A 12,063-nucleotide genomic window follows, 5' to 3' on the forward strand; every position below is an offset into this window, starting at 1 on the left:
TCATATTGTATTAATATAGCCGAAGAAAAACACATGAATGCAATAGTGTGAGGAGCACCAAAAAAATTGAAATGAAAATAGACCTTATTAAGCAAAAAATGTAAGGTAAAATGAAAAATTAAAAATAAAACAATCGAGCCAATTTATAAAATAAGAAAATACGCAATAAAACTCAAAACGTAATCAATAAAAAGACTACACATACAGGCATTTTTCAAAACTTTTTGTGGACAATATTATGTTGGCGATAAGATATTTATGTATCTTATGAAAATTTCAGAATTTACTAAAATACCTAACTCAGGATAATACAAAAGTGTAGTTCTTTGATAAATACCATCCTATCAAAAGTGTGGCTTGTCTTCATATTTTTTCCAAATTTTTCAATTTAAGTGTGAAGCAAGTCCCGCAATCAAATGGTGAACATTAAAGGACTGTTTACTCGAGATGCAGCATTTGTAATTGGCGATCGTATGACAAAAATATTTATTTCGCAATCTTCAAGTGCATTTTTTCATAAACTTGTTGATGTTTTTATCTTTTTATTGAACAGTTTGTTCTTTTTGAGATATTTTGTGGAAAAAAGTTTTTAATCAAAAATTAGCTAGAATAACGAAAGGTGTAATAGCTGATGATAAAGTGAAGTAAGTGACTGAAAAAGAATTCACTGTTTGTGTTTAGCCATCACCTTCTACATCAGAAAGCCTCCACACGGTTTCTTATAAGTAGTCTGCGCTGACTATTTAAAAAGTGAACAGTTTGAGCGTATGGAACCAAATTATGTTTTAAGAGTGACTGAGAGGAATTTGTCATATATGTTTGAGAATTAAATCTGTAGTGGTAGACAAGTAAGTAAGACAAACTAATCATATTCAAAAATTTAAAAAAAATTTAGACATATATTTGCTACCACTTTTTTATTTTTACTAGATTTTCTATTAAAGGGCTCTTTCGTAAACAGGTTTGCCTTCATAGTGGTCTGATTGGACTACCTATAAAAAAACGTGTGGTTGCGCGCATTAGAGGTTATCTCGATTTCAAGCGGGGAAATGTTTTTCCTCTTACTCCCCCGCGCTGAAATGAACTCTGCGTTCGAGGAGGTGGAGCCAAGTGCCAACTCCTGGTGAACGAACTATTCTCAGATCCAATCTTAATTGCTCAAGAGACGCTAGTTTATATGCTATTTGATTAAAAAATTTTGCAACTGCGCTTGCTTAATCTTATTAACTTAATCTTTATTTAACTTAATCTTAATTAACCTTAATTTTAATTAACCTCAATCTTAATTAACCTTAATCTTGATTTAACTTAATCTTATTTAACTTAATCTTATTTAACTTAATCTTATTTAACCTAATCTTATTTAACTTAATCTTATTTAACTTAATTTTATTTAACTTAATATTAATTAACTTAATCTTGATTTTCTAATAAGTAGTTGTTCTACGTATTAGAAGTTCTGGTTCCGACTACTGAGATTCTACACAATTATATACTTTTCTCTAAATTCCTTCCTTCATAATTAACTTCCGAACTCGAAAGTTAGCTTTAAATTATTAGACATTAAGATCGTAAATTAATCTTGAAATCTAATAACTAAACCTAATTATCTAGTTAGATAGGTTGGCTAGTTAAATCTGTAATTTAATCTGTTTTACCGTTCGGGTGAAATTTAGAACAATTCGAAGAGTCGTAAATTCTGTCACAAAATCTATTCCATAACAAAATTTACATTATCAACAGGGAATAATAAATTAAAAATTAAGTAGCTGGCAACTGTATATAAAGTAAGTAAACTCATTCAGTATCTTTGAATTGCTTATGTTTCAGAATAGTTTATTTTCATACAATACATAATCTTTTCTGAACTGTATTCTCTTAAAATTGGAAAGATAGTCTTTTATTTTCATTTCCCTGATATTCATTACCTTTTATTACCTTTTCATATTCAAATGACTTAGATATTATTACAATTTCTATGAAGTGAAACATTTTAACGTGTGGAAACTTTTGAATGGCTCATAAAATGCTATTCTTGGTTAATAAATATTTATTTTTGATGAAAATGTGATGCATTTCATTTGGTTTGCAATGATATAAGAGATTTTGCAATATCCGGATAGAACTTATACATTATTTAAATCACGATAGTTCTAAAAAGGATTGACCAGTCGTTAGGTCATTTGTTATATAGATAATAAATGAAAAAGGTCACAAAATCTTTCTTTGTAAATGGTACAAATTTATTTTCTTTTGAAAAAGAAATTTCATTATATAAAATACTAAGGTTACAAAAAAAAGATGAAATTTCATTTTCGGGAGGAAATTCTGATTGTTAAAGAATTGAAAATTGGAATAACTAGCGAGAAAACAGTCATAAGCATGAAAAAAATCAATATCCAATAAAAAAAAGCAAAAATTACGAAACAACATTTTACTAAAGAAAACAATACACCAATGTTTAATTATACCGTAAATTATACCTATTTATACATGCATTTCTATTTACCATAACTTACGAATTAATGAATTTCTTTCTAGATTAAGATAATTTAATTTATTATTTAGTATAACATAATTTCTAAAAATTCAAATATTCGAGAATCTTGAGTTGCTTATTTTTTTCCAAATTTACCAGTTTTATGCAACGTAAATTGAATGAAATTGTATGAATTCTTATCAAATTTAAATTTGTATTTTTCAGTCTCCCCCCCCCCTCCAGTTCTTATCTGAAGGAAATTTAGCCAATATTCTGCTTTGATAGGTCGTTTAAAGAATGCTTATTAATTTACGGTAGTAGGTACTGCAGAAATTGTGATACTACTTGTCTAATATAGCAATAATACTGTGGTAATAAGTTTTCCACTGGTCTACAAAACCTAATACTACTAAGATGTTTGCAAAGCATAAGTTTCGCAGTATGTATATAGTTTCTATTTTTAGAACTTTTTTTTTGAAAAGAGTACTAAGCTAGACAAACAAAAAACAGTATCCAATGAATGGCTTGGATTGTGGAGTGATTCGAAAGGAACAAAGAAAGCAATTGGAGTCGGCGAGTGCAGCAGACAAGGATTGGAGCCTCCTAGTTCTTAATAATATTCGGAAAGTATATCGTTAAGAAAAATAGTGATTGGTCTAAAATTATATAATGACCCATAGTGGCTGAGGGGATAGAGAGCTCGCCTCCCAATGAGGTGAACCGAGTTCGAATCCCGGCAATGACTGGTCTATTCGTATTCCGCCCCCGGCTAGCACCTGCCACTGAGCTGAGATAAAATATCCTTAGTGGTAGACGGATTATGGATAAGAGTCCCCTTGCGGTAAAGCTAACCATGGGGGGTTTTCGTGGTTTTCATCTCCGTGTAACGTAAATGCGTGTTATTTCCCTCAAAAAACTCTTAGTAGGCGTAAAACCAATATTGGATCGGCTGTTCCACTACTGTTAGAAAATAAAATAAAATTATATATTGTACCACAATTAGAAATTCGGCAGATTTTAAATGAGGGAATAAAATAGAGTAATATGAACCTCCTATTCTTTCGTCTCTGACTCATATTATACGGAACTTCCCTGCATTGAATTGGCGCATTGTTGAACCATAATAAGGAGTTAATTTCATGTCATGAAATATTAATTTCAGTCGTATTTTCGATTCATTTAAGTTCTTCAGGATTATATTTTCAAGTATGAGAAGTAAGATAATGTATATGATTTATAGAATATGTTATCAATAGTAAGTTTCAACACGCTATGCGGTTTTTACAATGCGCTAACCAACACAATAAAAAATTAAGTGTGTTGTAAATTAACTTCACATAGTAAATTATAATGAGCTAACTTGCACAGAAACTTTATTTTATGCTATATACCTACACAGTAAGTATATTTATAGTTGCCACCAATTATACCATGCTAACGTACACAATAAAATTTATGTTAATTATAAATCACCAAAATTTTTGGCGTATAGTTGCCACCAGTTTTAGTGTTAAGGTTAACCAATTTTTTTTTTACAATACATACTTTTTTTTACCGTTATAGTTCTATTTATTTATTTAATCGTTTTATGTTTGTTTACTAACAACACAAATTTTAAAGTGTATTTGAATCGAATTAATATTATAAAATTATTATTATACTTTATTGCAAAACCTTTCGTTTGAAAAATGAGAATATTTCAAGTAATATGCTTGCACTAATGTTTTAAAGCAATGTTATTTTGTCAATTTTGTATACATTTTTGCACGATAACTGTGTACCTACAAATATATGCTTACCATAACACCAAAAATGGAGGCAATTACGCAAAAGAAAATTTAATCGGGTACTTTGTTTCCAAGATTAGCAGATTAACAAATAAAAACAGTTTTTGCATCGTATTTTAAAAAGAGATTTCACTTTTTTTTTTCAAAAATAATTTACAGTACTCAAATTAAAAAACGGACCACCCTGTATAATTTTTTAACTAATGATAGGATCTTCACTTTCTAAGATTCAGTCTAAAGGATTCCAGGGATTGATCTCAAATATGCTAATTAATTAATGCAGACGATAATTTAACTTACAAATTGAGACCAAAAAACGTACTAATTTTAAATAAATATACCTTTTTTTCCGAAGAAATTGTATTTTTGACCCCTGAAGTATAGGGGTAGCTGCAATCTGGGAATTATGCTCCCAATAGTTTGGTCAGGACAGCCGTTCAAAGGTTGAACCTCTTCATGTTAATTTTACTTTTTGCGTTTTTAGCCATATCTATAAGAAAGTTTTAAGCGAATTAAAAAAATTTCCATACAATTATAAAATTCATTTAATCAAAGATAATTCCATGCATAAAAATATTTTTATGGGTATCTACTTTTTCATTAATTCGTTTAATTATAGTCTAAAAAAATTTTGAATTGTAAGATATAAAAATTTTAACATTATTTTAAGGAATGCAATTTTAAATGGCGAGGCACATTCTGTAAACAATCATTTTGCAAACAGTACTAAACTAAAAAGTAATTTTTACCGAATAAATAGTTTCAATTCCTTGCTGAGAGGTATCATAATAATTTCATCACACATAATAAAACCATATTTTATTGTTAATTTTACTAAAGTCTTTATCAAAGCTCTTCGTTAAAAATTACCGAGATTTTGGGTGTTCTTATAAAGGCAGAAACACGGTGAATTTTACCACATTCTGGAAATGTTTTTCATACATTTTTTCTCGGTGTAGATTATGGAGGAAAAGTCAAGAAATTGTAATTTATTTTTGTTGTAAATGTTTTATTCATCTATACGAGTTAAATTCATTGTTTTAAATCTAAAATCAAGCGAAACAATACTATCACGAGTCATACAAAGTCATAACTGTGGTTCAAAACTTTCGAAAATGAGTTTTATATAAATTTAAAATGCCAGTATTCTTAGCTTTCAAAAGATACTTTACTTCTGTTAATACTACAAGTATTTTCAAAGTTATATCAGTTTCTTTGCAAGTTAATAACAGTGGATAAACTAAATGGTTTATCTCAAAATCAGATTTTTTTCCCCATTTATCACCACCTTAAACACGAAATTTGCCTACAATTTTTAATTGAGTGTTTATGATTACAGAGCACATGCTTTGAACTAATGGCTGAGAGAAAAAAGTAGAATTTCATTTTTATGCAAGTTTTTTTTTAAGGAAAAGTAAGGAAATTTTTGCATTGATCCCTAACTCAGTATTTACATTTGCTTTTAAGGTAATGGCTTAAAACATAGTTGATAGCCAACTAAATAAAATCCTCAAAGGATTTTCGGTTTTAGACTGTAGAATTTTTTTTTACTGTGTTCAACGTATATGCAAAAAAATACCTTACTATAATCTGAAAATGGCCATTTAAAAAAATAGTAATAATTGTTTTTTTAGTTTTATAAATTTTTACACATGATAAAACAAATAAACTACTTTTTCTTTAAATTTTATATGTATATTTAAACAAAAGTTGTCAAAATTAGTCGGAAACCTTTTCTTTTTAAATTCAAAAACAAAATGATTCCTCGCGCACCCCTGAAAAAGTGCAACACGAGGCTTACAAACGTACGTATGGTAGCAAACAATGTAGGATTTTTAAACAGAAATACATACTAAAAGGGCATGTAAAATTTAGAAAAGAAGAATAATAGTAATAGAAAAAATAATTAAAAATAAGAAAAAAAAACATTTACAAAAAGGATGAGAAAAAAGAAAAATCAAAATAGTACACAAAACAAAGTGATTTATAAATTTGCATTAAAAACTGAATCAATGAATTTGCAGAAAAGTTTGAAGATGGTTTTGTTTCCCACAAAACTGCGAAGGGGGAGGTAAGTTAATATTGAGCGATTTTAAAGCAATTATTAAGTTTTTCCTATTTTTCTCAAAATTTGAGCATTTCACAATAAATGCTCAACGTCTTGTGTTCCTCCAATATTGCAATCACACAGATCACTGGAACTTAAGCCAAATATAGTCGGAAACCTTAAAGTAACTTTTAAAAAGCCCATAAATAATGTTTACATTATAAAGAAACATAGAAGTTATTTTTGTGCAAACCTAAGCCTAAGAGTTCATGTTTCACTTGACGTCAAGAAAATGGCGCAAACCCAATTTTAAAAGAGGAATAGAAGAATATCAAAAATATATTATATCCTTAAATCCTCTCTGAAATGATGGATAAATCGGAATGCAAACTGACTGATCCCGCTTCTCTCTTGACATTTTCCTACAGATTTAAGCTTCAAAGTCAATCCTGACATAGCGGGACCTAAACTAAACTGAAGCTCCGGTTTCTAAGTCAGATCATTTGTTGCCTTTGTCTGGCTTAGGAATAGGCTTTTTGCATTGGGCAACAATGTCTTTATTTTTACGATTGTAAACAAAACTGCTTTGAAAATGCAATGTTTTTTAATTACAGCCTAATTGCATAAGAAAATTTAGTAATTTCTAACACAATTTTTAGCAGTTCTTACACTACCGTGAGTCCCAAAAATGAGTAATATAATTTTATGATTAATATTGTAAGTATAATAAATATATCTTTCGAAACACTGTATTTTGGTAATTATATGGCTATATACTAGTATCATTACTTTTGAACGTATTAGATACTTTAGTTAGGGTTAATTTGTTACGATTTGTCTGACATAGGAATAGGCTTTTTGGATTGGGCAAGATTGTTTTTATTTTCATGATTGTAAACAAAACTATGTAGAAAATGCAATGTTTTTTAATTACAGCCTAAGTTCTGTCCCCGCCGGTCGAAGACTCCCCGTGTAGTAAATGGTGACTGATGCACGTTAAATCTGTCGAGACTCAAAGTCCTCCATGTTCCCATAACAAATCAATACCTCTGGGGGTACCAATCCAGGAGTTTCCTTGTCTTCTGAATTATTTCAAAATTACAAGGCTACGGCGTTGAACATTAGTAGCCGTAAACCCAAAAATTGGGTCAGCTGTTCAACGGCGGTCATAAAATAAAATAAAATAAAAATTACAGCCTAATTGCATAAGAAAATTTAGTAATTTCAAACACAATTTTTAGCAGTTCTTACACTACCGTGAGTCCCAAAAATGAGTAATATAATTTTATGATTAATATTGTAAGTATAACAAATATATCTTTCGTAACGCTATATTTTGGTAATTATATGGCTATATAGTCGTATCATTACTTTTGAACGTATTAGATACTTTAGTTAGGGTTAATTTGTTACGATTTTTCTGGCTTAGGAATAATTTTTTTGGATTGGACAAGAATGTTTTTATTTTTATGATTGTAAACAAAACTGTGTAGAAAATGCAATGTTTTTTAATTAAAGCCTAACTGCATAAGAAAATTTAGTAATTTCAAACACAATTTTCAGCAGTTCTTACACTACCGTGAGTCCCAAAAATGAGTAATATAATTTAATGATTAATATTGTAGGTGTAACAAATATATCTTTAGAAACGCTATATTTCAGTAATTATATAGCTATATACTCGTATCATTACTTTTGAACGTATTAGATACTTTAGTTAGGGTTAATTTTAAAAGCAATAAAGACGAATATATTTTTATAGCTGAGAGATTCAACCAGCAACAATAAGAAATATTCGGATTTGCTTTCTGCTTTAAAGATTAGTTTTATCAATCAATTATTCGTACTTCGTCAGGCGTTTGAAACTATATTTAGATGTAAAAACTCTATATTTAGCTATTGTTGAAAAAGAAATAACAATTTGAATTACTGAACAGAAAAATTCGAAAAAAAGCGAATATATGAATAGACTAATTCGAAAATTAATATGTAAGTAAAACTTATAAACTAATCATCTATTGCATGTCAGTCCTATTTGCAAACTGACTGAACCTGCCTTTTTTCATATTTTTACAGATTTAAGCTTCGAAGTCAGTATTAACACAGAGAGACTTAGACTGAAAACCAGTTTCTAAGTCAGATAATTTTTATGATTTGTCAAACTTAGAAAAAAATATTTGTGTCTTGGACAAGAGTAATATATTTTCATAATCGTAAACGAAACTCTGTGTAAAATGCAACGTTTTTATTTCCGTTAAAACACATCCGAAAATAAAATTTTGACACTATTTTTTGCAGCCTTGATAATACTAAGTGTTCAAAAAATAACTATACTTTTATAAAAAGTATAATAAATATATTTATTATAGTTTAATATAGTTTGTAAAAAACTATTTTTGCACACTGTAAAGACAATTTTTAGTTCATTAAGGTAAATTGATTTTGCGTGCATTATATATATGGAATACTTAACTTCAAAAATCAGTTATTTTGTACATTGATTTCAAATGAAAGAAAAAAATATTTGTTTGTAATTCCCAGATTTCTGATACTTTGTTAATGCATTCTTAGTTAGTCCTGAGGAAAAATAATTTTTAGTTTCCTTTTTGTCAGTTTGAAGTCTTAACCAATAACATGCTCCCACCCAAAAGTCGCAAATATCTACACGATATTTATGTATAAGAGCTTTGAAATTAGCTGATATCGATGAGGAAGTAATGAGGATAAAAGCTATTGTTTAAATGGACAAATCGTACGGATCTATGATACGGCACTCTACGACCACAATTTTCGTTTTAAACTATTTCAGCCAGCAATTTTCTTTAAAAAAATTATAAATAAAAAATAACAATTATTGCTAATGGAAATGTGTTACAAAAACTATTACTAAATAGATTGAAAAGCAGCTGTAATGATAAATACATCAAAGAGCCATCTATAACAATGGGCTCGCCCAGGTTTTCATGGTTTCTCGCCCAGGAACAATATTTTCATGGGGCACATTAGGACCCATAATCCTCATAGAACAATCCCTGACGTCTGTAAGCTACTTGAACATAGTTGCAGACTAGATTCACCCATTCATGGCAACAGTCTTTCCTGTGAGGGATGGTGTTTGACAACTGGATAATGCTCCACGTCATAAGGGTCGAATCGTCGAGGAATATTCCAGTCACTTTTAATTCATGTCTTGACCCCCAAATTCAACTGACCTTAATCCTATAGAGCATTTGTGGTCCTACTTGAAAAACCAAATTCGTGCTGCCACGCTACCCCCTCGCTATGTGAGGGAATTGCAGAACCAGTTGGTGAGCGCTTGGTACCAGATACCTCAGACTACCTATCAGCACCTTGTGGAATCAATGCCACGGAGGGTGCTAGCAGTTTTGAGGGCTAAAGGTGATCTTACATATTAGTATCAGAATGTAATGGCCCTTCGGTGTATATCAGCTGCAGTACCGATTATTTTATTCCAAAGCAAGGTTAAAGTAATATGTTAATACTCTTGTTTCCCACTTACTTTGCAAAACTTCAAAATTTTTAAAGACAAGCAACGTATCAAACATATTAAATTTTGTAAGAGTTTATTTTTGTATAAAAATAGTATAAAAAGTATTTTAATGTAAAATAAAACAATCACAGAGATAAAAATAAAAGATCTTTCTGAAGTTTATTTTCCGTCTTTTGCTTAGAAATTTTAAAATTTCTTATTTAAGTTTCTTGTTGATGCCTGAAATCTATTGAACATACAATATGCATAATACAAAATAAACACTCATCTTTAAAAACATCCTTCTTTAAGTAAACTGTATTTTTAACAGATTAAAAATAAAAAAACTTCATTTTTTTAAAAATTAAACTAAAAAAATAACCTTTCTCGTCTTTAGCATATATTATTTCACATGAACAAAAAAATAATATGCTGTTTAGTTTTGGAACTGTTTTCCTTTTAAAAATCACATCTACTCTAAAGCGATATCATATATTATTCATCAACTTACAACCGGATGACTTCTAAAAGTCCTAGATCTTTATACATACACTTAAAAGATTAAATCGATTCTCGAAGCCATATACTTAAAAACCAGATTTTCCATATAGATGTAAAATGAAGAAAGATATCTGACATCGCGAGACATTTCTCTAATGGAAGTTGGAAATATTGAAAGATTTTGTCGTAATCCTTTTATGATGAAGTTTGTTATTTAACTTTCTGGAAACAAAATAAAAATCGAGTATCAATGGATTAAATTTGCGAATTTTCAAGTATGTTTTCTTTAAATGATGGGTATTTTCTTAAAGGAATTAGAGGGAAATTTCTTAAGATTATTACGAGATAAAGTGTAATAAAACATCAAAGATAAAAGAATGGCTATTAAATAATTACACAGGGAAACAAACTTTCAGTTACATTAATACAAATTCTTGATCTTGCCAAATTCGGGTGTAGGAATTTTGATCTGAAATTCATTTTGCTCTTAGACCTACAGAATTTTTTAAAACCGACATTTTTAGTCTATTTTTTGTCGGAACGCACAAGTTAAAAACGTTATATATAATGGGAGCTCATGTAATAGAAATTTTCAGGGGAGTTAGGGTACATCATCAAGATTAAAGATGCATAGGAACCCATGCCCGGCAATATCATCGTACGTTGCAAGGGGCATTTCCCTTTTAAGACCTATTCAGAAACACATCAAGAAACAGATCATTACAGGAAAGCGCCCCTAGAGGCGTATGACAAAATTTCTAGACTGGAATAATTTAAAATTTTTATGTTATTTTAAAAAATATTTACCTTGGAATGAAAAGCCGATTGCATATTATGGGATGTGAAGCGATGAGAAAATTTCTTAGTTTAGTTAACAGTCTCATGCTACAGAAAACAAAAAATTGTCTCCAGTGTAATTGATTTAGGACATTAGGTAGTTAATTTTAGATACATTAGAGTATAGTATTAGAGTATGTTTTTATGCATTTTTGTTATAAAACATATAATATATTAAGTTTCTATTGTTTTTCAAAATAAATGTATCTGTCCTAAGGAGATATATTTTATTTATCATCTTACAAACTGGTAAATTTTTAAAATCTTAGAAGATCTTCATATCCACACTTAAAAGATTAGATGGGTTTTAGAAGAAACATTCTTAGAAACGAAATTTTCTATTATGATTTAAAGTAACGATGTCTAGCATCACGAGATTATTTCTCTAATAAAAATAAGAGATATTTCTAGATTTGTCGCAATCCTTTTGTGATAAAGTGTGATATTTAACTTTCTTCAAACAAAATGAAGATCAAATCGAAATGGATTAAATGTAATAAATTTGCAATCATGTTTTTCTTTAAAAGACATTGGGCAGAATTTTCTTAAGATTATAAAGCAACAAACTGTAATAAAAGAAAATATATGTTAAAAAGTAAACTTATTTAATGAATTTATAATTTTTGAGCATGGCTTTATACTTAAATGCGAAATGTATCAATCTCTACTGTTTTAATTCAGTATACAGGCTGCCCAAATTTGACCAATGAATTAAAAATTATTTATAGAACTAAAAAATTTACTGTGAATTGCTGAGGAAACGATGTAAATTTGAAACAAAATATTTATTCTGATGCTGCTGCCAACTGCTGAGACAACAAGGTAGTAGAGTCTAAGTGCAAAATTAACAGATTCCCTAGCAAATATCTAATATATATAATTCTCTTTCGTGGCTCCCAAATTTTGACTGTATTTCTTTTCC

The sequence above is a fragment of the Parasteatoda tepidariorum genome, chromosome 5 (genome assembly GCF_982258835.1).
Source record: "Parasteatoda tepidariorum strain Cologne lab strain chromosome 5, Ptep-v5.0, whole genome shotgun sequence".
Lineage (NCBI taxonomy): Eukaryota > Metazoa > Arthropoda > Arachnida > Araneae > Theridiidae > Parasteatoda > Parasteatoda tepidariorum.